The following is a 27864-nucleotide window of genomic DNA, read 5'->3' as shown; positions in this document are numbered from 1 at the left end:
CCACAAACCCAAAAACAATTAAACAAAAAAAAAATCCCCAAACCTTTATGTATAGGCCATGTAGAATAATAACCAAATTTCCAGTAAATGTAATTTATATTTTTTATCTACTTAAAAATTAATTTTAAAATTGATATAAAAACTTAGGAGTAGAAGTTTATAAGGATATTCAAAGGTAAATGACAGAATTTTACATCCAAAAAATCTATTAAGAAGAGTAGACATACACATGCAAACAAATGAATGTGCACCTTTCAAAACACACTAAAACACACACACGCACGCACGCACGCACACACACACACACCAAAAAAAAGCCTCAAAGTGGATCAAAGATCTTAAATATAAGAACAAAATTCTACAACTTTTCAAAAACTGGAAAGTTGGATAACATTGCATTTAATATGGTTGTTTAAATGCAACAACGCTGTAGGCAACTGTTTGTGAGTACAGTGGGGTGTTGCCTTACAGTCATCAACCTGGAATATATATTGACATGTTTTATAAAAGTTCAGAGATCCTAGAATTGTATATAAGAAACAAAATTTAAAGTTTAGTTAATCAGGTTCTTTCTTTTTGCTGATATGTAATTTCAGTATTTAGCTCTTTCATACTTGAAAGAGGTTGATCTTTAGTTCGTGGAACTGTTTGGAATAGATTAGAAGGTATGGCTTTGTTCTGGGTGGTATGTCACTGTGGGGTAGACAGTGAGGATTCAAAAATTTATACCACTCCCCCCATTTTCTCTCTGCCTCTTGCTTGTTGATGTAAACTCTTTCCATACTTGTCTGCTGTTTTGTTTTCCTGCAATGATGGTCATTGACTCTAACCCTGTAAAACTGTGAGTTCCACTAAATGGTTTGTTTTATACAAAATCAACTAATCAATCAATTAATTAATTTTCAAAAGTAAAAAATATAAAAAGAAGGTTTTTTGAGACATTCCTATTTCCATATTCTATTTTTACTGACAAGAACCTACTAAAATTCAGAATATAAATCATGGTCATATTTACAAGTCAGTATCCAGAAGGACAACAGGTTTTCCAGTACTTTACAGGATTGATACATTATTCTGTCCCTTTTGAATATTACCCATATTCTAACCTGAAACTGGAATGTCTTCAGCCCTGGTTTTCAGTTTTCAAACACTTGAACATTTACTATGCATGGCTGAATAATGTTTTCCACAAATGGAATTGTTCACATGTCTGAAAAGTATTTAATATAAAAATTTAGATCAATTGTTTCCCGGACACCCACTTGTATAGTCCTTTATATACTCTCTGTTGAAGGGAAAGAGGCAAATTACCTCATAATTTGATATAGGCTGAATTTGGCCCTACCCTGAGCCTCTGAATGTGTTGTGAGAAAGAACAGTGGGGCTACCTTGAGACTGCAGGGATGGCATGAGATAATCTATACTTTCTTTTTCCAGTAGCTTTGTGCCTGATGGCCAGTGGAGAGAACATGACTGTCTTTGAAACTGCTTACCCAGTAACAGGTAATTTCTTCTAAAATACCTTTGTCTCCTTATGCTGTACTTTTTAAATCCTTTTCCTAGAATAAGAAGGCTTTTATTGGGACTATTTCGGCCTGGTTGTGATTTCTGGCTGTGGGTCTCTCAAGCAGTGATGCTCTGGCACATCAAGTGAAAAACAGCAGAGACAACACAGGTAACTCACTGCTAGGCTATTTGTCAACACTGCAGTCACCAGCTAATTAGCCAAGTTTTGTTAATCTTTCTGTATTAGTCTATGAATCTAAGTTTTCAAAATAAACTAATTTAAAATGACTACTCAATAATTATAAAAATATACAGTGAGTAAGAGAATTACCAAATTGTGAACATATGACTATCTCTGAAGTTTTAGAATATGCATAATTTATTCATGGCATATATTTTTACTCATTTTCTCCAATTGTCCATAATTTTTTCCAAAAATTAAAAACAAACATTTAGAATTATAAAAATTTGACTTTGTATCCTAGACAAAGGCCTAAAAATTTCAATAGAATCATTTATGATTGATACTTTTTCACTTCTCCTCAGACCATGAATGTACACAATTTAATCTTAATATCAGATTTCTAAGACCATAAGATTATATTATAATCCTTAGATATTGTACATTTAGCACTTGATACTTAATAATTAATGTAGCCAATGTAGAAATTTGATTTAAAGATTAGTAATAGCTAAATTTACACACATTTCAGCCAATTCTCCTGTGTACATATAGTCACCTATGTGTGTAATTGTAGTTCAACTCAACAAACTTATTGAAATTGCCCTACTGAATTTTAATTCAAGTGTACAAAATAAATATTTATATCCCATGTAAATATCAATGAAACATATTTGGTGTGAAAGTTATAAAAGAGTTCAATGTTATAAAGAATATTTGAAAGCAAACTGGTCATACAGCAGAGGGTAAGGTTCCATTTCTTGGGGCTTCAATTAAGGAAGAGTAGCAAAGGAGATCAGAATAAAAATTATTGAAAGTTCATATTTAATATTAAGTCTTACTTATTAGTAATGAAGTGCAGGTTGCTGTTAATATAAACATCTAGCACTTAAGTATAGATTTTAGCTTTTGCAAATGCTTGTTTATGTTTATAAAATTGGATTATTCTGATAACTTTCCATTTGGAATGATTTCTGCCAGAAACATAGAATTCTGTTAGAGTTCTCCTGGTAATCAGTGAGCAAAGTCTAGGGTACTTGCTAATGAGACAGAATGCCATAATGGTATAAATTATATAATTCAATCATTTTATAATGCTGAATGTTCAAAAACACTAATATTCATGGAATTTAAGAGGCAGGCATTATTATTTTTGCTGTTTTGTTATTTTTACTATTTGTTTGGAAAATGTACTTGAAATTTTAAAATAATTAAAAACTCACTATTTGAATGTATTAATTTTTAGTGTACTTGGTTGGGTTAGAGAAGATAAAAATATATCATTGTGTAGTAAATTAAACATATTCTTGAGAATCTGCTAAATGCCTGAACTACTATCCTAGATATGTTTTAATGTACCTCACATGTAACACTGAGTTTGAGACCTATATCACATCCCTAAGTTGTTTGTGAATTACTGGTTATGATAAGTTAAGGAACAAATTCAGTTAATTTTTATGTTTAATGCACATGAACTGCTTAGAAACTACCACTTGTGCTACTATGTTGTATTTTGGAAGCAGCTACTATTTACTATAGAAATAATTTTATAGAATACTTACCCTGTGTGAAGTCCCATCACAGAGCCTCCCCGTTATATTTATTTTATTTATACTTACTTGTGATAACAGTATTAATTTTGACTAGAGATTTTATAAAACCCAAAGGAGGATGTTACTAAATTACATTAAATAGATGGAAGAGAGGCATTTCTAAGAGCTTTATTCTTGTGGACAATCCTCAATTACATGGAGAAGACAGTTGTTATAATCCTGCTATTTTACAGAACCACTGTATAAAACTCCCAAACTATGGAAGTAGAACACAAAACTAGCTCATTTCTGGAGTTTGTGTCTTTATCATCCACAGTGTAGTTTTGCCATGTGGTTCAATGGGACATGAGGCAGGATAGCCCTGCATGGGGCTGACCTAGGCCTTCTACATGTGTATGACACTTGTATAGCTTGGTCTGTTTGTAGGGCTCCTGGCAGTGGGATCAGGACTTGTTCCTGGTGTTTGACTTGGATTTGGGGAAATTATTCAGCATGCTGGGATACCTTACTGAATCTTGTTACAAGGGGGAAGATCTTGGTCCTGCTTCAACTTGATGTGCCATGCTTTGTTGACTCCCATGGGAGGCCTGCCCCTTTCTGAATGGAAAAGTGGATTGGTGGGGGAGAAGCGAGTTGGGGAAGAGAACAGAAGAATAGGAGATAGAGGAACCTGTGGTCAGTATGTAAAATAAATTAAAATTTATAATAAAACAGTTCTTAAAATCTGACCAGCTGGGCGTTGTTTCTCACTAGACTTCCCTATTAGTTTGTTCAGTAGAATTCTTTTCTAATTAAGCAAGTTTGGTTCATTTTCATTCAGGTGCTATTTTAAGATGCTAGGAGATTCAATTTACATTCAATTTTTAAGACTGAGAACCACAGGGAAATGGAAGTTCTAATATATAATCCTCTAATATCAAACAAATTGAGTTTCCAGGTGAGCAGAAACCTTTGAGTTTTCAAACTAAATTGCAATCACTAAGTGATATTTTTACCAAATGTGCATAACTGGTCAAGCACAGATCACAGAGACAATGTCCCCCATGTTTCCTTCAGAATGACAATACTAGGAAACAGGTATTTTAAAACTGAAATGGAATTTTTATCACAATAAGAACAAGACTTCATATGTCTGACTTCTTGTGTTTTCTCATAGTGATGATTAGTTTTGTTAAGTTCATATAACTTAGAATCACCTGGAAAGAACCTCACCGAAGGGCTGTCTACAAGGGTTTGACTTGTTAGCACAACTGTACAGTTTATCTTAATTAAGCTCATTGGTATTCCAAGACCCTGTCTGTCATATGAGCAGTATCATTTCTTAGCCTCAGAATCTTGAACTGGCAAGCAAGCAAGCAAGCAAGCAAGCAAGCAAGCAAGCAAGCAAAAGAGTATGTATGCATTTATTTTTCTTCTTTCTTGACTGTGGGTGTGATGTGATTAGTGCTTTGAAATTCCTGTCTTGACTTTCCTATGATAATAGCCTGTAAGCTAAAATAAAACTCCTTTTCACTTATTTGATCTTTGTTGGGATACTTTATTACAGCAATGGACATCAAACTACGACATTCCTCTTCCCTTTGCCTAATTATAGGAACTTGCATAGTTTTTCTTTTGGTCATAATATACATAGCTTTTGTTTGAAACACTGCAGATAGATTGAGTCACAGTTTCTGTGGTTTCACCTGAGTAGCCCTAAGGTTTTTTTCCTTACAATTTCCTAGTTAATGATATACAGATAAATGAATCGGCCATGTTCAGACTTTACAACTGTGATGGGGGAGGTCCTTCTGTGTATTTGTTTGTCTTATTGGTTGATAAATAAAGTACTTTTGGCAAGATAGGTGGGACTAGGAGTCAAGGAGGATTCTGGGAAATGTAGTAAAGAAATCCAGGCAGGAAGTGGCATAGCAGGCAGACTCAGAATATAAGCAGGGACAAGAAGGAAATTGTTCTCTTTTTCTTGCTCTTCATCCTGCTCTCTTCTCATTGTGCAAGCTTGCTTGCTTGCCAGTTCAAGATTCTGAGGCTAAGAAATGATACTGCTCATATGACAGACAGGGTCTTCGTATACCAATGAGCTTAATTAAGATAAACTGTACAGTTGTGCTAATGAGTCAAACCCTTGTAGACAGCCCTTTGGTGAGGTTCTTTCCAGGTGATTCTAAGTTATATGAACTTAACAAAACTAATCATCACAATGAGAAGAGAGCTGCCATGTGATCCCAGGATGAGGACACCAGCAGAAGGCATCCTTGTTAAGATAAGTCTTATAAAATATATAGATTTATGATAATTAAGATTGGGCTAAAAAAAAGACTGAGCTAGCATATAAGAAATCCTAGAAAATTGGCCAGCAGCATTGTAAAGTAATATAAATTTCTGTGTATTATTTGGGGCCTTAAAGTGGCAGTCAGAACTTGGGCAGCTGGTGAAAAGCACCCATGGCAGGGCTTGGGTGGCTTTGGTGGAAAGATTTATTGTTACATATCTGAATTTCAGCAATAAGGATATAACTGCTTTGATATTAGTTTAAGATAAGCCAAGTCAATCCATCTGACATTGAGTTACTTTTGTCCCAACCAACATGTCCACCCTTCTTCTGACCCAAATTCTGGGGATCCACTTGGTCTTGCTGCATCCACAATCATGCTTCTCTAAGTAAGATTCCCCAATAAACAGCACTCTGTGCAACCTTAAATATATTTGTCTTGTTTTCTTTAGTCCCATAGAATCTTATACCAGGTTTTCAATATGGTAGCCAGATTATTATGGAGCATGCACAATGCAGATGGTGATGGAGAAGTATCTTAGGCCTAAATTCATTTCCCACAGATAATGTATTTAGGTCTGAATGGAAAAGTGAAAATAGCTTCTGTTATTTCCTTCTGAAGTAAACACCACACTTTTGCCATCCAATAGGATAATTATATTTAGATGAAACATCTTAAATTTAATATAAAGTAATACAAGACGCACATGCTTTGCTCTATCTAGGTATAACTGGGTTTCTTTTGAATATGTACCTCAAAGTTAGGAAATATTAGTACTTTCCTCGTGAGTGATTTGGGGTCAGCTTTGTTGCAACAAAATTTAGCTACTGAAATTTTGATTAAAGGATATACTGCCTAGGTTTTATATATTTATGGATGCTTTCCCCAATGTGTCTCAACAAACGGCTCCTCTCTCTCTCTCTCTCTCTCTCTCTCTCTCTCTCTCTCTCTCTCTCTGTAGTGTATGTGTTCAAGTGTGTGTGTGTGTGTGTGTGTGTGTGTGTGTGTGTGTGTGTGTGTATGTGTGTGTAGGGAGTGCTCTCCTGTGCATATGTCCATATGGAGCCCAGAAGTCAATGTCTGGATATTTTCTCCTCTATCTTGTTTTTTTCTTCAATTTTTTTATTTAAATTAGAAACAATCTTGTTTTACATGTCAAGCCCAGTTTCCTCTCCCTGTCCTCCTCCCCTGCCCCCAATAATCCCTTTTCCCATTCCCTTTTTGCTCCCCAGGGAGGGTGAGGCCTTCCATGAGGGATCTTTAAGGTCTATCATATAATTTGGAGACACAGTATTGTTGGTGGAGTTTTCCTGTCCTGCAGCCACTATTAAATAAACACACTGAGGCTTATATTAATCATAAATGTTTGGCCAATAGCTCAGGCTTGTTACTAACTAGCTCTTATAACTAATCCATTTGTATTAATCTGTTTGCTGCCCTGAGCCATGTGGCTTTTACCTCTATCCCATTTTGTGTGTCTGACTCATTTCCCATTTGGCTGGCCATTCCTCTTACTCTGCCCTTCCTCATCCCACCATTCCCAGTTTGGCTTTCCACCTAACTTTATCCTGTTCAGCTATTAGTCAGATTGTTTATTAAAGCAGTCATAGCAACATATGTTCACATAGTGTAAACAAGGATTATTCTACCATACAGTATCTCATTGCACCTAGAGCTCATCATTTCAGTTTGAGTGGCTGTCTATCACATTCTGGGGTTCTATCTGTCCCTTTCTACACATTGCTGGGGTTACAGGCAAATGCTGCCATGTGTAGCTCTGACTTCAATGCTAGGTATTATAACTTGCTTTCTCACACTTTGTAAGGAAGCACTTTGCCCCACCATAACATCAATACTTATTGAGTGAATGTTAAATCATCTTACAGTGGAGTGCTGCCATATTTTCCTGAATAGCAGCAGTTAATTGTTCTGCAGTTAATTGTTCATCTTAACATTTAAGAATTTCATTCCATTCTGTAGTTACTAGAACTAGAAAGGTAACAACATTCCTTGTGAGAAGAATATGTGAGAAGAATAAGATTTTAAAAAAATATTTTGTAATACATAACCTGAGTATTTTCACAGAGATTAAGGTGGATTATTATGGGAACACATTGTTTTAGAAAGAGCATCTGTAGTACTTACCGTCGCATGGTATCAAGCCACCACTAAACAGATTAAAGCATTACAGTTCTACACACAGGTCTCAATGCAAAGATCTCAAAGAAAGATGTTAGTAGGAAAAGGTTCCTTCTGGGCTTTAGAAAAATAAAATATATCCTTTGCTTTACATGTCTTCAAGAGCCCATCTACATTTCCCACTCCAACCTTTCCTTCTGTCATACCAGCCTCTTTGTTGCCACATCTCCTCATATTGTCATATTTGGTAACTCAGAATACTCTCATAACTCTTAAATCACTTCTACAAGGGTGTTTTTTTTATATTTTAAGGTAACATATTACTAAGAAACAAGGGCAAAACATGGACATCTTCAGGCCTTCATTACTCTGCCTTCCACATTCCATCTAGAGCAGTGGTCTCAACCCTCTTAACACTGTGATACTTAATACAGTTTCTCATGTTGTGGTGACACAACCAACTATAATATTATTTTTGTTGCTACTTCAACATTGTAATTTTTCGACTGTTATGGATTGTAATATAAATACCAGATATGCATATGGTCTTAGAAAACATCTGTGAAAGGGTTGTTCTACCTACAAAGGGGTCATGACCCACAGATTGAGAATTGCTGGTTTAGATTTTCCACATAATAAGTTCTATGTCCTGGGTATGAACATTGTTACTGGGTTTTGATTCCCTCAGCCTAGCCCTACTGTCCATGCATCTGATATCCTGTGTGTCCTCTTGCTCTGCTATTCCATGGTTTACAGACATAGACACAATACGTACAGCACATTGTGTCCAAATATTTCTTTAAAATGAAAAATTATATTCTAGAAAAGATTGTCCTTAATCTAGGCAATAAATTTTGGGCATTCTACTTCACAATAGTCACACATACTTCACAAACCTTTTAGAGAACATGGAGAAAGATAAGATTATTTGTCTATAGAACCTTCTGCCTGGTACCTTTGGTTATTAGCAGAGTCTAGAGTAGGTATCTGAAATGGTTTATAGGATCCTATCTCTAACTAGAAAAATAAGGAGACTGATGTTAGCATTCTACATAGCATCTGTGATCCAGGTCGGACTTCTAGATTTCTCTGGCCCTTTTCCTTTAAGAAATGTGCTTTTAGAAATACAATGAGTTAAGCTTTAAAAGAACAGCATGTAATAATCTTATTTAAGTCCCAAACTGTGGCAGATGACCTGTTGCATATTAGTGTTGCATACATTGCTCTGTAGGTCTTCTAAATAACAGTATAAAATTACAATATTTCATGTCTTCATTTAAGTGATATGATGTCTAGTGCTAAATATCAACTTGACAGAATCTTGAATCACTTCGAAGATAAACCTCAAAGCCCACTCGAAATGGACTGCTTTTTGTAACTGGACTGGATACATGAGGGATTACATAAATGATGTTAAGTGAAGGTGAGAGACCTACCCTAAAACTGGAGAGCCCCATTCTCTGGGGTGGGGTATTGGACTGAAGGGAAGGGAGAAATCTTGCTGAGCAAAGTCATTTGTTTCTATAACTTCTTGATTATAGGGACGCAATGTGACTAAATGCTTCAACTCTCCTTCATTGACAGAGTGTAACCTTGAACTGTGACCTAAAATAAGCCTTCTTTTCTTTTGTTTTGTGAAGTATTTTATCACAACAGCTGGAAATGAATCAAAGATAATCAATCAAAATATCTGTTCAATTGCTAATCTTTTTTTCCTCAGTTCTATAGCAGTTTATGATTTCACAGGGCAAGTCAAGGATATAAGAAAAAGTAACTTTGTACACATTACAGGGAACATGCAGAAACACAGTAACTTTAATAGGAGTCATTGACCATCTGTTAGTAAGCCAGGAACTACAAAGCTCATCTTCCAAACTTCATACATGGTCACTATGCTTTTCTAGAAACTAATTTTGATTAAGTATATACAAAACTGCTCCTTCCTTTTAGGTGTTTTAGACAAGGTTTCCCACAGGCCATCTTTTACAATCTCACCTCCTCAATCAATACTGATCAGTCTGATGTACATTATGTCAACCTTACATTGACACCTATTCCATTGTGGTATTGAACAGTTTGTTTGAAAAGGTGCCTGTGGTAGGTAGGGGTCAGACCTCACTTTAGATACTGGTTCTCACACTGAGTGAGTTTGATCTAAACATATTATCTCTTTGAAAGTCAGTTTTCACATTCATAAAATGGCTTTCAATAATTAACTTTGGAGAGTCTCCAAGCACTGACATTCAAAGACTCAATTTCCTAGCTTTTGTGTATCCGATTTTGTCAGCTTAATTGAATGTCTAGTGACAGAATCCACTTTTGCCTCCAAATTTATCTCCTGTTTCAGTTCTAATCAGAAGAATATGCTATTATGTTTAAAGTTGCATACTGCTTTCATTTATTTAGTACAAATGTGAAAGACTGAAGACAAAGCCTTGAACTTGCAGGAACAAATATTCCATTTTAGATGCCTAATCTGTAACTCAGTATACATTGTTTAGTCATACAGACAGAATACCCAGAAAAACTACCCATGATAACTTGTTTGTTTTTCCAAGAGTATAAGAGATTAAACCAAAACAAACAATGGCTCTTTTATTTAATATGAAAAAAAATGTTTCTTTAGCCTCATGCAAACATAAGCCAAAGTTTAAAATGCTCTATTATTTCTAAGATTTAGCACCAAGTGTCTGAGTCAGACAGCAACTGGAAAAGAAATCTGATACAGTTGCTATCAACAGGTTCTCCAAAAGGATAGGAAAAGCCAAGTTGTATGAAAAACTGAGGCATCCATTTAGACCATTCTCTTACTGATGCTCCAGGTTTGTACAAGGAAAATAACTCAGAGGTAAAACAAAGAGAAACAGGCCAAAGAAGAATCTGAATTAAAATACAGCTCTCCCAGTTACTCACAACAGTCTTTTGTCTGAGTTCATTATTCAGAGTCTTGCTCTTCTCAGGAATTAAATGGCAGGATATTTACAGAGAAACTCTACATGGTAGGTTAACTCTTCTGTGCTCTTTTCTCTCTTGTGTCTCTTATCTGATGCTCTTTGTTATCTGAGCATTCTCCCTCTTATCAGAGGACAGGGCTCTGTTACTTATGTGTAATTTACATCCACTGAAAGCCTAGAGTTCCTCTCTATCAACTCTTCCTCCCCATCTTAGAGATAAGAGCCCTCAGTCAAGATAAGGTTACAGTTCTTACCTTGTACTATTATAGTTTACAACTGATTACTAACTTCAGATATGTTCATATATTTGCATATTTACTGCTGTAGATAAAATGGAGAGTCAAGTATCTGTGATCTTCAAAATTCCCAGGTCTGTTTTGAGATCCGTAGACTGTGGAACCTCAGGCACTTCTTTTGGAACTTTGTTTATTCTATAGGATATTAAGAAATAAAATCTCATGTTCTTTCTAAATAGTATCCTTTGAAAATGATATTATTTTTGTTTTAAGCTTTATGGTAGCTTTATTTTTATTCATGAGTATAAATGAAAACAATAGTTATAGAAGTTAAATACCGCAATGTTGTATAAGTTCTAAACATAGCAGACATGCTTTCATTTCTCATTTACAAACTGAATACCAATATTGTTCTGCAAATAGAATTTTAAAATTTGCTTTAATTTTAAAGTTGCGTTCCTTGTTTCAAAAGAACTACTGGTAGATGATAAGACACTTCTGCTGAATTTACAATACACATATACACACTTATATTACAGATAGTATGAAATTGTTAAGAATAGATATAAAAGTTCTTAGAAATAAAAATGAAGTAGCTGTTCTGCCTTGTCCCTTTGTTGTGAGAACTGTTATAGAGACACACTGATGAAGCCTGGTTTCAATTGACTGGTGTCAGGAACATACAGACTATAGACTATATATACCTTCATTGTTATTGACTAAGTGCTAGCCAATCTTGAAAACTTCAATTTGTACATGGAGTTTAACTTTGAACAAGAATTTACACATTTTCACTTCTCACTGAGACCCATAAATTACATAATGGATCTTGTTGATGATAGCATACATGAAATATCCTGAATGCAGAAGAAGGCATTGACCTTGGACCATTTTGAAAAGTCTTTTCTACATAAATAAGATAAACAGTAAACTCCTTAAGAATATAGTTAATACATAATTCTACAATGAAAGGGATGATGCTTTAAAGTCTGATAATCAAGACTAAGAAAGATAAAAAGGAACAGAGAAGTAAATGAACAAAAAAACCAATATTAATGTGTCTGTCTTTTGAAACTGATAAAACTGTATTACTTTTAAAGGTGAAGAAGATATTTTGATTTTATCCTTATGATAATGTGAACCACTCAGATAAAGCTTTCTGAATTCAGGATTTTAGTGGATACAAAAGAACATAAGCAAAAAAGCATTTAGAATTTAATACTTACTCATTTTCTATATATTTATGTAGATAAGCTGCAGGGTTAAAAAAGGATTCACTTACCTTTTATTCTTGTAAAGCAAAATTTCAAGTTGTTAAATGCCATAAGAGTCAGAATTTGGTACAAAAGGCAATCAAAAGCCAGGTAAGAACTTTTGTGTTGTGTCAGAAATCATGAAGTACCCTGTCTTTTGCTTTAAGATGATTGGGTAGCATAATTTAATTTCTGTAAGTCAACACCTCTGGGAGGTGTCTTCACAGTTGCGAGAGTTCCGGAACCTTCCTATAGATTCACAATGGCAAATTATGTTCTTAATTTTCCAGAATGTCTTGGTCTAGAATTATGCCCAGTATAAAAATTAGGCAAATTCAAGTCTTTTTCCCTGGAGTTTCCAACTGTCAAAAACAAAGAAAAAAGAGAAAGAAAGAAAGCAACACTCCTGTGAGTCAGTAAGTTTAGCAAGTGTAGTAGTCACTTCTGTCTGCTAATAAGGAGAAAATCAGTAGGGGCACTGGGGAAGCACAGAGAGAACAATGCACAGAGAAACAAAGTAAAGCATGGCTGCTTATAATTACCTATACAGGATCAAGTTTTAAAAGGTTACTGATATGGGAAATTGGAGTAAACCGTGTTTCATATACATGAAAATTGCTATTATGAAACAATTCAATATTAATTTGGGGAATTTTAATAATTGAGGATTATGCAAACAAAACATAATGTTAAATGTTAATAGCTTTTATCTGAATTAATGTATTATTCTTTGAATCTTCATTTTTTCATTTTGATCTTCAAAATTTATTTTTAATAAAATAATGTCTTTTGTTCATAAAATATAAGTTATTTTCTCTTTAATTTTCTGAACTTCACTTGTTAACAAAAGGGCCCTAAGTGCCCAGAAAATTCCGTTTGAAAACCAAGTACTTTTTATTGTACATTATGTAATTATTGCCTAGAAGCAATTTCTTCTAGTTTGCATTTAATGTTGTATTGATATTTCAGAAGCTTTCTCAGAAGTAATAGACAAAATACTAAGCAATGTTTTTTTAAGTGCTTCTATATTTACAGCATTAAAGAGAAATACACAGAGCTAGCTTGACTTGTCACTTGCTATAACAAGGTAAGGAACTGGAACATAAGGAAAAGGAAAACATGTTCTTAACTGCTGTGTTTTAAAAATGGAATTATTGTTATTTTTTTTACTCATTTAATATTTGCCTTTGGCAATGTTATGTTTCCCTCTGCAAATTTTCTATTAAACAACATAATAGACAAATTCAATGGTTAATAATAATGTAAAATATAGATAATAATATAGGTAATAATGTGAAAAAGCATTCAAATTCATGTCAAAGCAATGGTAGTGGTATTATGCAATTTTTAAATTGCCAGCTATTATTATATTAATATTATATATATTATAATCATATTATATTATGATTTACTTTGACTATGTTATTTGTAATGGTGGTGACACTCCCTCCAATAGCAAGCAAAAAATAGAAATCACTTAAAATAATAATCTGAGTCCATAAGGACTGTAATCTTAGAGGGGCCCATAATTGAATGGCCACGAGAAAAAGTCTTAAAAGTTTTCATCATTTGAGAATATTAGTACAATCAAAATAGTTAGCAGCAATCTATTCATAACAGGACTAAAGGAATTTCTATTCCACAGGAAGATAACTTAATTCAATAAAAGGGAAGATAAAACTTATTTAAAAACAAACAAACTTTGCCCTCACTCTTGGTTCCCCTTTGCCCTGACCTCCACTGAGGGAGGATCTCCCTGAATCTGGAAAAACAGCACTCTTGGTTCCCCCTCCCCACTGACCTCTGCTGAGAGTGGATCTGGCCAGACAGGAAGGACCTCCTTGAGTCCAGAAACACCTCACGCTTGGTTCACCCTCCACTCTGACCTCTGCTGAGAGTGGACCTGCCCAGACAGGAAGAAACTCCCTGAGTCTGGAAACACCTCATTCTTGGTTTCCCCTCTGCCCTGACCTCTGCTGAGAATACCAGAAGAGGCCAGACCATCTAGAGCTGTAGACACTGAAGCCTTGGCCCACATACCACTGGATGACAAGAAAAGATAGAGAGACCCCACCTGCTCCCAATGGAAGAAGAAATGGGAAGAGAGCAGAGTAAGAACAAACTCAGCAACAGAAAGACCAATATGACACCACCAAAATCCAAAATCTAGGGACTCCATACCAGCAAGACCAGAAAAAGCACAACACAGAGGAAGAAGAAGAGACAGACCTAAAATCTACTTTATGAAGATGTTCATGACCCTTAAAGGGGAAACGAGAAAATCTCATAGAGAAATAGAAGAAAAAAAAAAAGAAATAAGTAATTCTCTTAAAGAATCTAAAGAAAGACAAGAAAAAACAACCAAAACAGTGAAGGAAGCAATCAAAAGGGTTGAAGGCTGAAAACTAAAAGAGATACAATAAATAAAACACAGAATGAAGGGATGCTGAAAATAGAAAGGCTGGATACATGATCAGGAACTAAGGATGTGAGTATAACAAATAGAACACAAGAGATGGAAGAGAGAATCTCAGGTATTGAAGACTCTCTAGAGGATGTACAGTCATCGACCAAAGAAAATCTCAAGTCCAACAAATCCCTAACACAAAATATCCAAAAAATATTCCTGGACACCATGAAAAGGCTGAACCTAAGAATAATAGGTATAGAAGAAGGTGAAGAAATACAACTCAAAGGTACAGAAAACATATTCAACAAAATTATAGAAGAAAACTTCCCTAACCTAAAGAAGGATATGCATGTGAAAGTACAAGAAGCTTACAGTACAACAAATAGTTCTTTAACACAAAAAGAAGTCTCCTTGCCACATAATAATCAAAACACCAAACTTACAGAATAAAGAAAAAATATTAAGAGCATGAAAGGATAAAGGCCAAGTAATGTATAAAGGCAGATCTATCAGAATTACACTTGACTTCACAATGGAAACTTTGAAAGCCAGAAGGTCCTGGATAGATATCCTACAAACCCCAAGGGAACAAGGATGCCAACAGAGACTATTGTACCCAGCAAAGCTTTGAATCACTATAGATGGCAAAAACAAGATATTCCATGACAAAACCAGACTTAAGCAATATATATCCACAAATCCAGCCCTACAGAAAGTACTGGAAGGAAAACTCCAACCCAATGAAGATAACTACACTCACAAAAACATAGGCAATACATAAAACTACTTTACCAAACACCAAAAGAAAAAAGGGGAAAATCCACACAATAACACCACAAACAATAAATCCAAAGCAAACAAGAACCAGCAATCAACGGACATTAATTAATTAATCCTTCAATGTCAATGGTCTTAACTTGCCTATAAAAAGATACAGGCTAACAGAATAGATATAAATACAGAATCCACCCTTCTGCTGCATACAAGAAACCCATCTCAACTTCAAAGACAGACATTACCTCAGAGAAAAGTGTTGGGAAAAGATTTTCCAATCAAATGGACCCACGAAACAAGCTGGTGTAGCAATCCTAATATCTAACAAATTGGACTTTAAGTGAAAATCAATCAAAAGAGATGAAGAAGGGCATTTCATACTTGTCACAGAAAAGTCTATCAAAATTAAGTCTCAATCCTGAACATCTATGCCCTAAATATAAAGACACCCACATGTGTAAAAGAAACATTGCTAAAGTTCAAAACACACATAAAACCTCATACACTTATAGTAGGAGACTTCAACACCTCACTCCCTCCACTAGACAAGGGCACCAGACAGAAACTTAACAAAGAAACAAAGATCTAACAGAAGTTATGACCCAATTGGGTTTAACAGACATCTATAGAACATTCCATCAACAAACAAAAGAATATACCTTCTTCTCACCACCATATGGAACCTTCTATAAAATCTGCCACATACTTGGCAACATAGAAACCCTCCAAAGATACAAAAATATGAAATACAAAATTGAAGACTTCCTAGAATTAATGAAAATGAAGACACAACATACCTAAACTTATGGAACACTTTGAAAGCAGTGCTAAGAGGAACGTTCATAACACTAAGTGCCCACATGAAGAAACTGGAAAATAGTCACACTAAAGAATTGACAGAACAAATGAAAGCTCTAGAACAAAAAAGAAACAAGGTCACCATGGAGGAATAGATGCCAGCAAATAATCAAACTGAGGACTGAAATCAATAAAGTAGAAACTAGGAAAACATTACAAAGAATGAAACAGTGTTGGTTCTTTGAGAAGATCAACAAGATAGACAAACCTCTATCCAAACTAACCAAAAGGCAGAGAGAAAGCATACTAATTAACAAAATCAGAAATTAAAAGGGGGATATAACAACAGACACTGGGGAAATCCAGAGAATCATCAGATCATACTTTGAAAATGTGTACTCCACAAAATTTGAAAATGTAAAGGTAATGGACAATTTTCTAAGATATCACTTACCAAAGTTAAATCAATAACACATAAGCAATTTAAATGGACCTATAACCCCTAATGAAATAGAAGCAGTCATCAAAACCCTCCCAACCAAAAACAGCCCAGGGCCAGATGGCTTCACTGCAGAATTCTACCAGAAATTCAAGCAAGAGCTAATACTACTACACGTCAAATTGTTCCACACAATAGAAGCAGAAAGGACATTGAGAAACACTTTTTATGAGGCTACAATTACGTTGATACCCACCCACACAAAGATACAAATAATAAAGAGAATTACAGGCAAACATCTCTCATGAACATTGATTCAAAAATACTCAACAAAATATTGGCGAATTGAATCCAAGAACACATTAGAAAAATCATCCACTATGATCAAGTAGGCTTCATCCCAATGATGCAAGGATGGTTCAACATATGAAAATCTATCAATATAACCCACCATATAACAAGCTATAAAAGAAAAACCACATGATCATCCCACTAGATGCTGAAAAAGCATTTGGCAAAATCCAACATCCCTTCATGATAAAGATCTTGGAAAGAATAAGAATAACAGGAACATACCTAAACATGATAAAAGCAATATACAGCAAACCAACAGCTAACATCAAACAAAATGGAGAGAAACTCAAAGTGATTCCTCTATAATTGGTAACAAGACGTGGGTGTCCACTCTCCATATCTCTTCAATATTGTCCTTGATGTTCTAGCTAGAGCAATAACACAACAAAAGGAAATCAAGGTGATAGAAATTGGAAAGGAAGAAGTCAAGCATTCTCTGTTTGCAGATAGTCTACATAAGTGACCTGAAAAACTCTACCACAGAAATCCTACAGCTAATAAACACCTTCAGCAAAGTATCAGGATATAAAATTAACTCAAAAAAATCAGTAGCCCTACTATATACAGATGATAGGCAAAATGAGAAAGACATCAGAGAAACATAACCCTTCACAATAGCCACAAACATGATGAAATATGTTAGGGTAACACTAACCAAAACAATAAAAGACCTGTATAGTAAGAACTTTGAGACTTTAAAGAAAGAAATTAAAGAACATACCCGAAAATGTAAAGATTTCCCAAGCTCTTGGATAGGTAGGATCAACATAGTAAAATTAGCAATCGTGCCAAAAGCAATCTATAGATCCATTGCGATCCCCATCAAAATCCCAACACAGTTCTTCACAGACCTTGAAAGATAAATACTCACCCTTATGTGGAAAAACAAAATACCCAGGATAATCAAAACAACATTATGCAATAAAGGAACTTCTGAAGGCATCACCATCTCTGACTTCAAGCTTTATAATAGAGCCATATTCCTGGAAACAGCTTGGTATTGGATCAAAAGTAGACAGATAGAGCAATGGAGTTGAATTGAAAACTCTGATATTAATCCTCACACCTACATACACCTAATTTTTGACAAAGAAGCTAAATCTATACAATGGATAAAAGAGAGCGTCTTCAACAAATGGTGCTTGCATAACTGGATTCAGACATGTAGAAGATTGCAGATAGATTTACCTCAATCACTATGTACAAAACTTAAGTCTAAAAGGATCAAAGACCTCAACATAAATCCATCCTCACTGAACCTCTTAGAAGAGAAAGTGGGCGGTATCTTTGAATGAATTGTTGAAGGAGAATGCTTCCTGAACATAACTACAGTAGCACTGATCAACAATTAATAAATGGGTGAAACTGAGAAGGTTTTGGAAGTCAAAGGACACAGTCAATAAGAAAAAACGACCGCCCACAGAATGGGAAAAGATCTTCACCACCCCCACATCTGACAGAGGGGGTGATATCCAAAATATACAATGAATAGAAGAAGCTAGCCACCAAAACACCAAACAATGAAATTAAAAGGTGGGGTGCAGAACTAAGTAGAGAATTCTCAACAGAGGAATCTGAAATGGCTGAAAGACACTTAAGAAAGTGCTCAAAACCCTTGGCCATCAGAGAAATGCAAATCAAAACAACTCTGAGATATCATCTTACACTGGGCAGAATGGCTAAAATCAAAGACACCAATGGCATTCTATACTGGAGAGGACATGGTGAATGGGAATGCATACTTGTAAGACCACTTTTGAAATCAGTATGGCCATTTCTCAGGAAAAATGGCAATGAGTCTACCTCAAGATCCAGCAATTCCTCTCTTGGACATGTACCCAAAGAATGCCCATTCCTACAACAAGGACATATGTTCAACTATGTTCATAACAGCATTGTTTGTAACAGCCAGCACCTGGATGCACGTTAATTGAAGAATGAATACAGAAAATGTGGTACATTTATACAATGGAGTACTGCTCAGCAGAAAAAAAAGCAATGGAATCTTGAAATTTGCATGCAAATGAACTAGAAGAAACCATCCTGGGTGAGGTAACTCAATTCACAAAAAGGCAAAATTGGTATGTACACACTCATATATGAATTTTAGATATAGAGCAAAGGATTACTAGCCTACAATCCACAACACCAAAGGAACTAGGAAACAAGGAGGACTCTACCAAAAGAATGCTTGGACCCCGGGGAAGGGGAAGGGGATAGCATCTCCTGAGCTAATTGGGAGCATGAGGTTAGGGGAGAGGGAGATGGGAGAATAAGAAGAGGGGATGGGAAGAAATAGGGAAGCAGGAAGGTTGAGTCAGGGGGAAGAATAGAGGAGATCATGATGAGAGTTACCATAACAGAGGGAGTCATTATAGGTTCGAGGAAAGATCTGGCACAAGGAAGATTCCCAGAGATCAACAAGGATAGCACCAACTGACAATCTAAGCAATAGTGGATAGGCTACCCTAAATACCCTTCCCCTATAATGAGACTGATGACTACCTTATATGCCATCCTACAGCCTTCACCCCATGGCTTATGGAAGCAGAGGCAGACACCCACAGTTAAACACTGAACTGAACTCAGGAATTCTGTTGCAGAGAGGGAGGAGTGAAGAGCAAAGATGTGAAAATCAGGCTGGTGAAACCCACAGAATCAGCTGACCTGAATAAGGGGGATCTCATAGACCCCAGACTGATGTCTGGGAGGCCAGTAAGGGACTGATACAGACCCCTGAAGGTGCATGTCAATGAGGAGGTCTCGGCATTCTATGGGGCCTCTGGTAGTAGATCAGTATTTATCCCTGACATCAAGAAAGGACTTTTGGAGCCCATTTCACTTGGAGGGATGCTTTCTCAGTTTGGACACATGGGGGCAGGCCTAGGCCTTGCCCAGGATGATATGACAGAATTTAGGGAACCTCTATGGAGGGCCTTACCCTCCCTGGGGAGCAGAGGGTGGATAGGGAGGGAGAATAGTGGGTGGGTGGGGGAGGAGGTATAGGAGAGGGAGAAGGGATTGACATGTTAAGCAGGCTTGTTTCTAATTTGAACTAATAAAAATAATAATAATAAACCCTTAAGTATTAACATAAATATAAAAGTCAGAGAAGGAGATAACACAGTATCAACAAGGAAAACAGTTAAAAAAACACTTGGAGATCACCAACTCAGCATGGCAAAGCAAGGGAGGAGGGTCTGAAGCCAAATATGGGCTCTGGTAGTTTAGTCTGTGCATATATGCTGCCAGTGTTTCTTCATTTCTTCTATTTGTACAAGGTCAGTTCTCAACCTTTTCTACTTCAAGTTGAAAAAAAGTGCAGCAAAATTATGTCCCATGTTAGGATTCCAGTCCTCAATACACAGTTTCTTTCCAAAGGAATCATTTCAGGGATTGTGGTATATACAATGACCCACTGACCATATACTTATCTTTTGACTTTACATCACAGGATAACCGAATACTGAATCACGAAGACTTGAACAGCCTCTGCTTATCCTGGCAATAGAATCTCCATGATGATCACTGAGCTATCCCCTTTATTCATTTTAAATGATTTCATATGGCAAATCTGCCATCAAGCTGTTGAAGAAATAATCTATGGACACTAGGAGAAGCAAATGATAGGATATTCAAGTCATCCCAGTCTATGCGTATTTTTGCTGAATTACCTCATTATGTGTTTACAGGTTGGAGATAAGATACTCTGTGAGGCTGTTTATGTCAAACCAATAAAGAGAAAATTCCCACCATCTACATGAGTTTTCATTTTAAAATATTTCCCCTCCCCCTATTTTTCAGGAGATGTGTCAGAAGCTTTCAAAGGATCAGAAAACAAACATTTCAAACTTTATTACATCCATCTCTCAGTAGAGAGTATGCTACTTTCTCAATATAGGAGTTTCGTTTGAACAATTAGATGATGAATTTTCATTGATGTCTTGATTGAAATGAGAAGCATCATTGAAACTCATCTACAGGTGTGTCTATAAGAATGTTTCCTGAAAGGTTTAACTGCGGAAGTAAAAGCGACCTTTTATATGACCAGCATTGTCCCATAGTCTGGGGACCTACACTGAGAAAAGAGGGAAAGTGATCCAAATAACAGCAATTGATCTCCTTGCTCCCTGAATGTGTCTACACTGGGTCCAGCTGCTTGTTTATTCTGCCACTATGAATTCCTGCCACAGTGGGATGTAACCCAAAAATGTGTACTGAAAATAAACCCTTCCTTCTTTAAGGTACTTTTGTCAAGTGTCTTGCCTAACAAAGAAATATCACTAAAAGAAAGTTAGTATCCAGAGTGGGGTTGTTGCTATGGTAAAACTGATCCTATGGTCCTCAGGCCATTTTAGCTGTTGTGGTGAACCGACCCAGTGGTCCTCAAGCCCTTGTAGCTGTTGCTATGATGAAGTTGACCTTGTCTGTCCTCAGGTCCTTGGGGTTGCGTTGCAGGAGGAATATAGAGGACTAGAACTTTGAGCTAGAATAGCACTAAAATGTTTCAGTTGGAGCTTTAATGGGATTTTGGGATATCAGAATGTTGAAATAAGTATGGACACACTCATGAGGCTTTAGAAGGTAGCATGGGCTCAAATGGGAATTAATTGCCTTAGTCAGGGTTTTTGTTACTGTAATAGAACACCATGACATTAAGTAACTTAATTAGGAATGGTTTATTTCACCTCACAGCTTGTAGTCCATTATCAAGGGAAGTCAGGGCAGGAACTCAAAACCAAAAACAAAAACTGTCTTCATTTTGCCTATGTCCTAAGAACTTGTGTGAGGCTAAATTAAAAACTAAACAGGACAGTGGTGGTGCTTTTAATCCCAGCACTCAAGAGGCAAAGGCAGGTGGATCTCTATGAGTACAAGGCCAGCCTGGTCTACGAAGCTACACAGAGAAACTCTGTCTTGAAAAATCCAACAAACAAACAACAATAAAAAGAAGACCTAAGAAACTAATGTGCTTGTGTTAGGTCTCCAATCTGGGACAAAGCTAAGTGGGGTGCCTATTAACATACCAAAGCAGACCCTGTGTCTGTCTGACTCTCTTAGTACTCTGACTTATTCCACAGGGATTGGGCTGGGAATTTCCTTGTCCCTTCTCTGGTTTCTGTATAACCTAGCCTCTTGGCCTCTTTGTCCTTTGGCCACTGATCTTGGTTCTCACTCTCCTAGCCTCTTGGCTCCTGTCTTTCTCCCTTTCTGCTCTCCCAACATGGCCTGATTCAGTCTGCCGGGTATGTTCTGTCTGGACTCTTCCAGATACCTCTGCTCTTTTCCTGTGCTCTCCCTTATATCTATAATAAAAACCTCAACCCCTTAGGAGAAGTCATGTCCTTGTTTTATTACTTTTTAAAATTTACTTAGCATAGGAAGTGACAAGATAGTTGTACTGGTTACTTTTGTATTTCTGTGATAAAACACCATGACAAATGCAACATATAAAAATAAGCATGCAACTGGCTTACTTCCAGAGAACTGGATACCATGGTGGGACATAGAAAACACACTGGGGGTGGCAGGAGGCTCTTGAAAATCAGGCCAGCATCCAGTGACTCACCTCCTCTAACAAGGCTGCACCTCCTAATCTTTTCCCATCAGTTCCATCAACTGGGGACAAAGTGTCTTAGTTGCTGTGAAGAGACAGCATGTCCACAGCAACTGTTATAAAGGAAAATATTTAATTGGGGGTAGGTTACAGATTCATAGTGTTACTATTCAGGCATCTGTACTGGCCTGCCCTTGGTGTTATACCAAGATATGTTTTCAGCTGCAACCACTAAGAGCACCACCTGTGCACATTCACTATGTTCCCTGACCCTGACAAACCCTGATCACCTCCTGTATTTCTCCCTGTTCTCTCAGGCTGGTCTCCTCCCTCCCCTGCCCTCCCCTGCTCTCCCCTCCTCTCCCCTCCCCTCTCGTTTTTTTCCATTCCTTTTCCCCTAATAAAAAATTCTTCCATGTGAGCTCTGTGGCATGCCATCTTTCTCTCTTGTGCTGCTTTTTAAATGACAACAAGAGGTTTAGTCCATTATTGTCACGGCAGGACATGGCAGAATGCAGGCAGACATGGTGTTGGAGAATGAGTTGAGAGCTCTACATCTTGATTTCCAGGCAGCAGAAGGAGATTGTTTGCCATACTAGGAGTAGCTTGAGCATATGAGACCTCAAGGGCCGCATCCATAGTGACACACTTCCTCCAGCAAGGCTACACCTACTCCAACAAGGCCACACTTTCTATTAGTGCCACACCCTATGAGCCAAGCATTCAAACACAAGAGTGTTTGTGGTCCATACCTGTTTAAACCACCACACACCAAGTATCCAATATGTGAGTCTATGGAGGTAATTCTCATTCAAATGACTACAGAAAGGGATTTCTTATTCTGTGCCATTATAGTTGGAAGTCTATCACTTGTTTTTATGATTATTAGGAAGACACACAGAAATGAGATTTTCTTGAGTTTCAGAGAAGATTTAGGCATGTAGACTTCTCAATATTACTGGAATTGTCAAAGATCATGGGTATTTTAGAGAAACACATAATGCTTTTCACATGGTGAGATTAAAATGAAACTTTAGGGGTCAGGTGTAGAATGTGATGAATTTCAGTGTTGTGTTTGGATATTAGGTTGACAATTAGGTTAGAGTGATGATATCTAATCTTCACTGTCAAGTTGACTGGACTTAGGATCACCATGGAAACATAACTATAGGTATGCTTATAAGGGTATTTCCATCAAGAAGAAAGAACCATGATGAATGTGGATGATGCCATCCCATGGATTGGTATTCCTGGATGAATAAACTGTAGGAAGCAAGCTGAGAATCAGTTTTCATATCTCTCTCTCTCTCTCTCTCTCTCTCTCTCTCTCTCTCTCTCTCTGTCTCACTCTCTCTCTCTCTCTCCCTCTCTCTCTCCCTCTCTCTCTCTCTCTCTCTCTCTCTCTCTCTCTCTCTCTCTTTCTCTCTCTCTGCTTCCTGACTTCTTGACTTCTGTGATGATAGAATGTACCACCCAACTCTGAGCCTCATGTTTCTGTCATGATAAACAATATCCTCAAACTGTGAACCAATGAAGCCATTCTTCTAGCATTCTTTTTGTTGTGCTTTTATTTTTCACAGCAATGGGAATGCCAACTAATGCAAGCTGTGATTACTTATTTGGAAGGCAACTAAAGTATTACAATTATGTAAAGGACTTTTTAAACAGTTCTCATATGTTTGGAGATGGCAATGTTGGAGATTATTGCTTTAAATATTTCCTTTGTTTTATTTTTTGAGATTGTATTTTAATTTCATTTCTTCCTTCCCTAACATATTTTAAAACTCTCCAATATATCATTCCTCATGCTTTTTCAAATTCAAGGCCTCTGTTTTTATCAACAATTGTTATTGCATTCACAGACATGATATATATATATATATATATATATATATATATATATATATATATATATTTACCAATATAACCTTCTGAGTCTACTTATATGTGTGTTTGCAGGGCTGGCCGTTTGGCATTGGAAAACCAGTTGATATTCTCTTCCTGGAGAGAGCTACCTGTTTCCCTTCCAGCTTTACTCAGTTGCTCATAGTTCCTTGTATAGGATTGAGGCCTCTTGATCTTTTCACATGCAGTTTGGCATATTAGTTGGTATCCTCTTTGTTTTCCTCACTTTTAGACATTGATGTTGGTAGAAGTTACTGATTTAGCTTCTGATATTACTAGGAGACAAATTCTCACAGCAAAGTTCTTGATCCTCTGGCTCTTACAATCTTTCCACCCTGACTTCTGTAATGTTCACTGAGCCTTAAGCATGGGAATGTTTTGTAGACTTATGCATTTGAACTCAGCTCTACAACTCTGCATGTTGACTGGTTGTAGCTTTCTATAGCAACCTCTTTCTGTTGCAAAGAGAAGTTTCCCTAAGGAGAAGTAAAGATTTTACTTATCTGTGGGCATAAGAATAAATATTTATAGATTATTGGTAAGGATCGGGCTGGTTCAGTAAATTAGAAGCTTTAGATTCTTCAATAACCATGATTTTCCTAGCACTGATTACTTGGTTTGTTTTCCAGTACCAGACATTGTATCCCCCTTGCTGAATGGATTTTATGTCCAATTAGAGAGACATTGGTTACCACTATGGTATGTGTTTAACTATTAGACCCATAGGTTATTGTGTCATGCTGATCATGATGTGGTTCATAGACACAATATCTGAGTATTCATAATATAAAAGTACTATTGTCTGCTTTTCTATTGAAAGCTTACCTTATGCCTTCTATTATCAGGAAAACTATACCTCAGAGAGCTTTCAGGCCAGTTCTAGCTCAGGGGATTCTGATACCTATTTCTGAAGTACATTTTGTCATTATAAATAGCATGTACTTTAAGTCTCTGAGGGATAACAAAGGGTGTCAGCAGTAGACTATATGTTGTGGGAGTCTCTTAGACAGTCCAGGCAATGTTGTAAGTTTTAATCAAACATACCCACCAAGGAGGTATTCGGGGCTATTGCTAATCTTTGTAAAACATGTCATGATGGAGACACTTGAAACTTTCCAGATATTGTTGTTCAAATTACTATAGCAATGTCACAGCTAGCATCCAGGCTTTTCTTTATCATAGAAAGTGACCAGCCTGCAGTGATTTACTGGATTCTTTGTGCTCCATCTTGACAAATGAAAATTGGAAGATTTTGTAGTGTCTCATGGTACTTAAAACATTATCAACTTCACCTTGCCCAGTGATTTCCTGAAGCTGATTGGCAGCAGGACTATTCAATGTATCCAGTACTGAACAGCCTGCCTTTGTAGCCCTTCATCCTCTGAAACGCTCTGTGACCAGGGGAGTTTTTCTGTCAAGTTATAAATGAGATTATGTCTGTTTTTCCAGGGTTCCTGACCCGACCCCATCAGATGTAGTCATGAGATCACACATCTTAGTTTTGGGGGTTTGATTAGGCATGTATACTGAATTTCCCCTGCCTAGTGTGATATGTATGCTGCCAATGACCATGTCAGAGTAGCAGCAGATGGGAATTGATTTCAGGGGATTGGCCCACCAGGGAACAAAAACCTGATGGATGAATTTTGTATAGGCAAGTACCCTAGGTCCTAAAATAATTTTTGGTACTGCTGTGTCTTTCCTTGGTTGCCAGTGCCATTTTTCTCTAGTATCTAGCAAGTTGTGAAAGAATGACTGTGGGGAGATCCTCACAACCCTTTATGCAGTGTGATCATTTCTTGGAAATAGCCCATTCTGCTGAAAATATCCCTTTTAATCTCTGGATTATTATGAGAATAGCTTCCTCCTAAGCTATATTGCTTAACTGAAGCAATGATTTTATACAATAATAGTGTTAGTTTAAATAGGATTTTGATGATTGAAGGTTTTTATAAATATAGTAAGGAATTATGATAGAGATTAGATTAGAGGAAAATTAACATAAGTAAAGGTATGATAAAATGTTGTTCCTGACTCTGATAAACCAGAGGGTACAGAGGATAAAAAATAAAAAATAAAATAAGGAAGCATCACACAGCTAGAACACATGCATTTCTACTGAAGAGTCATACAGACTGTGGCTTAGGTTAATGATTAAGATAAACAATGAGTCCCAGTGTCCCAGCTAGCTTAACTTATTTTAATCTTAATGTTAGGGAGATGTGGTCACAGGGTTTGGAGTGCATCATAGACGAAACAAAGCTTTGAGAATAACTTAAGTTTAAAATGTTTTTGTCAAATAGCTTTGAGATGAAAAACCCAAGAATAGAATCTAAAGTTTAAGAAAAGCATGTAATTGAGTGAAGGACTCATTAAGGTCATAGAACAAAAACAAAGCAGCCCAATTATTATTAGCTGACATGCTTTGCTAGGATTGGTTGGTGATAAAAGATGATGATTAATTCCTTGTGCCCATTTCTGCCCCTAGCTTCCTGAAATAAAAAAATGTTGATGAATAGGTATGTACCCTGAAGATTTAAAATAGATCTGATTCTTTTTCATATATAATAGTTTAGATTTGTGATTCTTCGAATATTCCTTATAATATTATTTTTGGAAATAACAAGACAAATGGTCTTTTCTTTGTAACCACAAAATGATGCAGACTATCAGCAAAAGAATTGTCTGAGAAAAATATCTTGATTGATACACTCTATTAATTTATGACAAGTTTTTTGGGCATGAGTGTATGTGGGTTCATAGGACAATTGCTTTTTACCTGTAATATGTAAAATTTTTAATAATGTAAGGGATAGGGAAAAGATTAATTTTAATCATTCACTTGAAAAACACAATGAAACCACATTTTAATTTGTATGTTGTTTGAAAGATTTTGCTGGAGTGTATAAGCTCTAAGGGAAAAAAATAAGTTACTTAGAAGGAAAACATCAATAATGAGAGAAGGAAATCACCAGGAAAGATGTAGTAAAAGAATACAGAAGATTAAGTAAAACTTCAAAAGGAAACCACCAAGAGTGTGTGCTTTTTCCCTTAGTCCCTCAGATAAAATATTCTTAGTACACCATGAATCCCCTTCCAGCCCTGGACTGCTGGATGCTGATCCTTATGATGGTGGTAGTATGCTTTGCAAGCCCTTTTTCCCATGTGCTCTTTATGAACTAATGTTTTTAAATGGCAGTTAAATATAAAACAATAGAACTTTTAAAGAGGTTTTAAATGTGAGTACACCACCTATCTCACTGCAAAACATTTGAGAATGAAGCAGTTTAAAAAACATTTTTGGATCAGTTAACTATTAGATAGCACCTCCACATATAAGGCAGGGAAACGTCAAATCTGTGGGTTCCTAACATTCACTGAAAACAATGAAAATGAGTGAAGAAAGACGATGTATTTTTATGTCAGTCTTCCACATGCTCTAGGTTAGTGGTCACAAATGCAAATTTCTACAGGGAGTGAAACTAATAAAAAGAAATTAATACTTTAAACAGTGGACTGTGCAGAGGGAAAG

The sequence above is a fragment of the Cricetulus griseus genome, chromosome 2, assembly GCF_003668045.3.
Source record: "Cricetulus griseus strain 17A/GY chromosome 2, alternate assembly CriGri-PICRH-1.0, whole genome shotgun sequence".
Classification (NCBI taxonomy): domain Eukaryota; kingdom Metazoa; phylum Chordata; class Mammalia; order Rodentia; family Cricetidae; genus Cricetulus; species Cricetulus griseus.
This window is presented reverse-complemented; position numbering follows the sequence as displayed.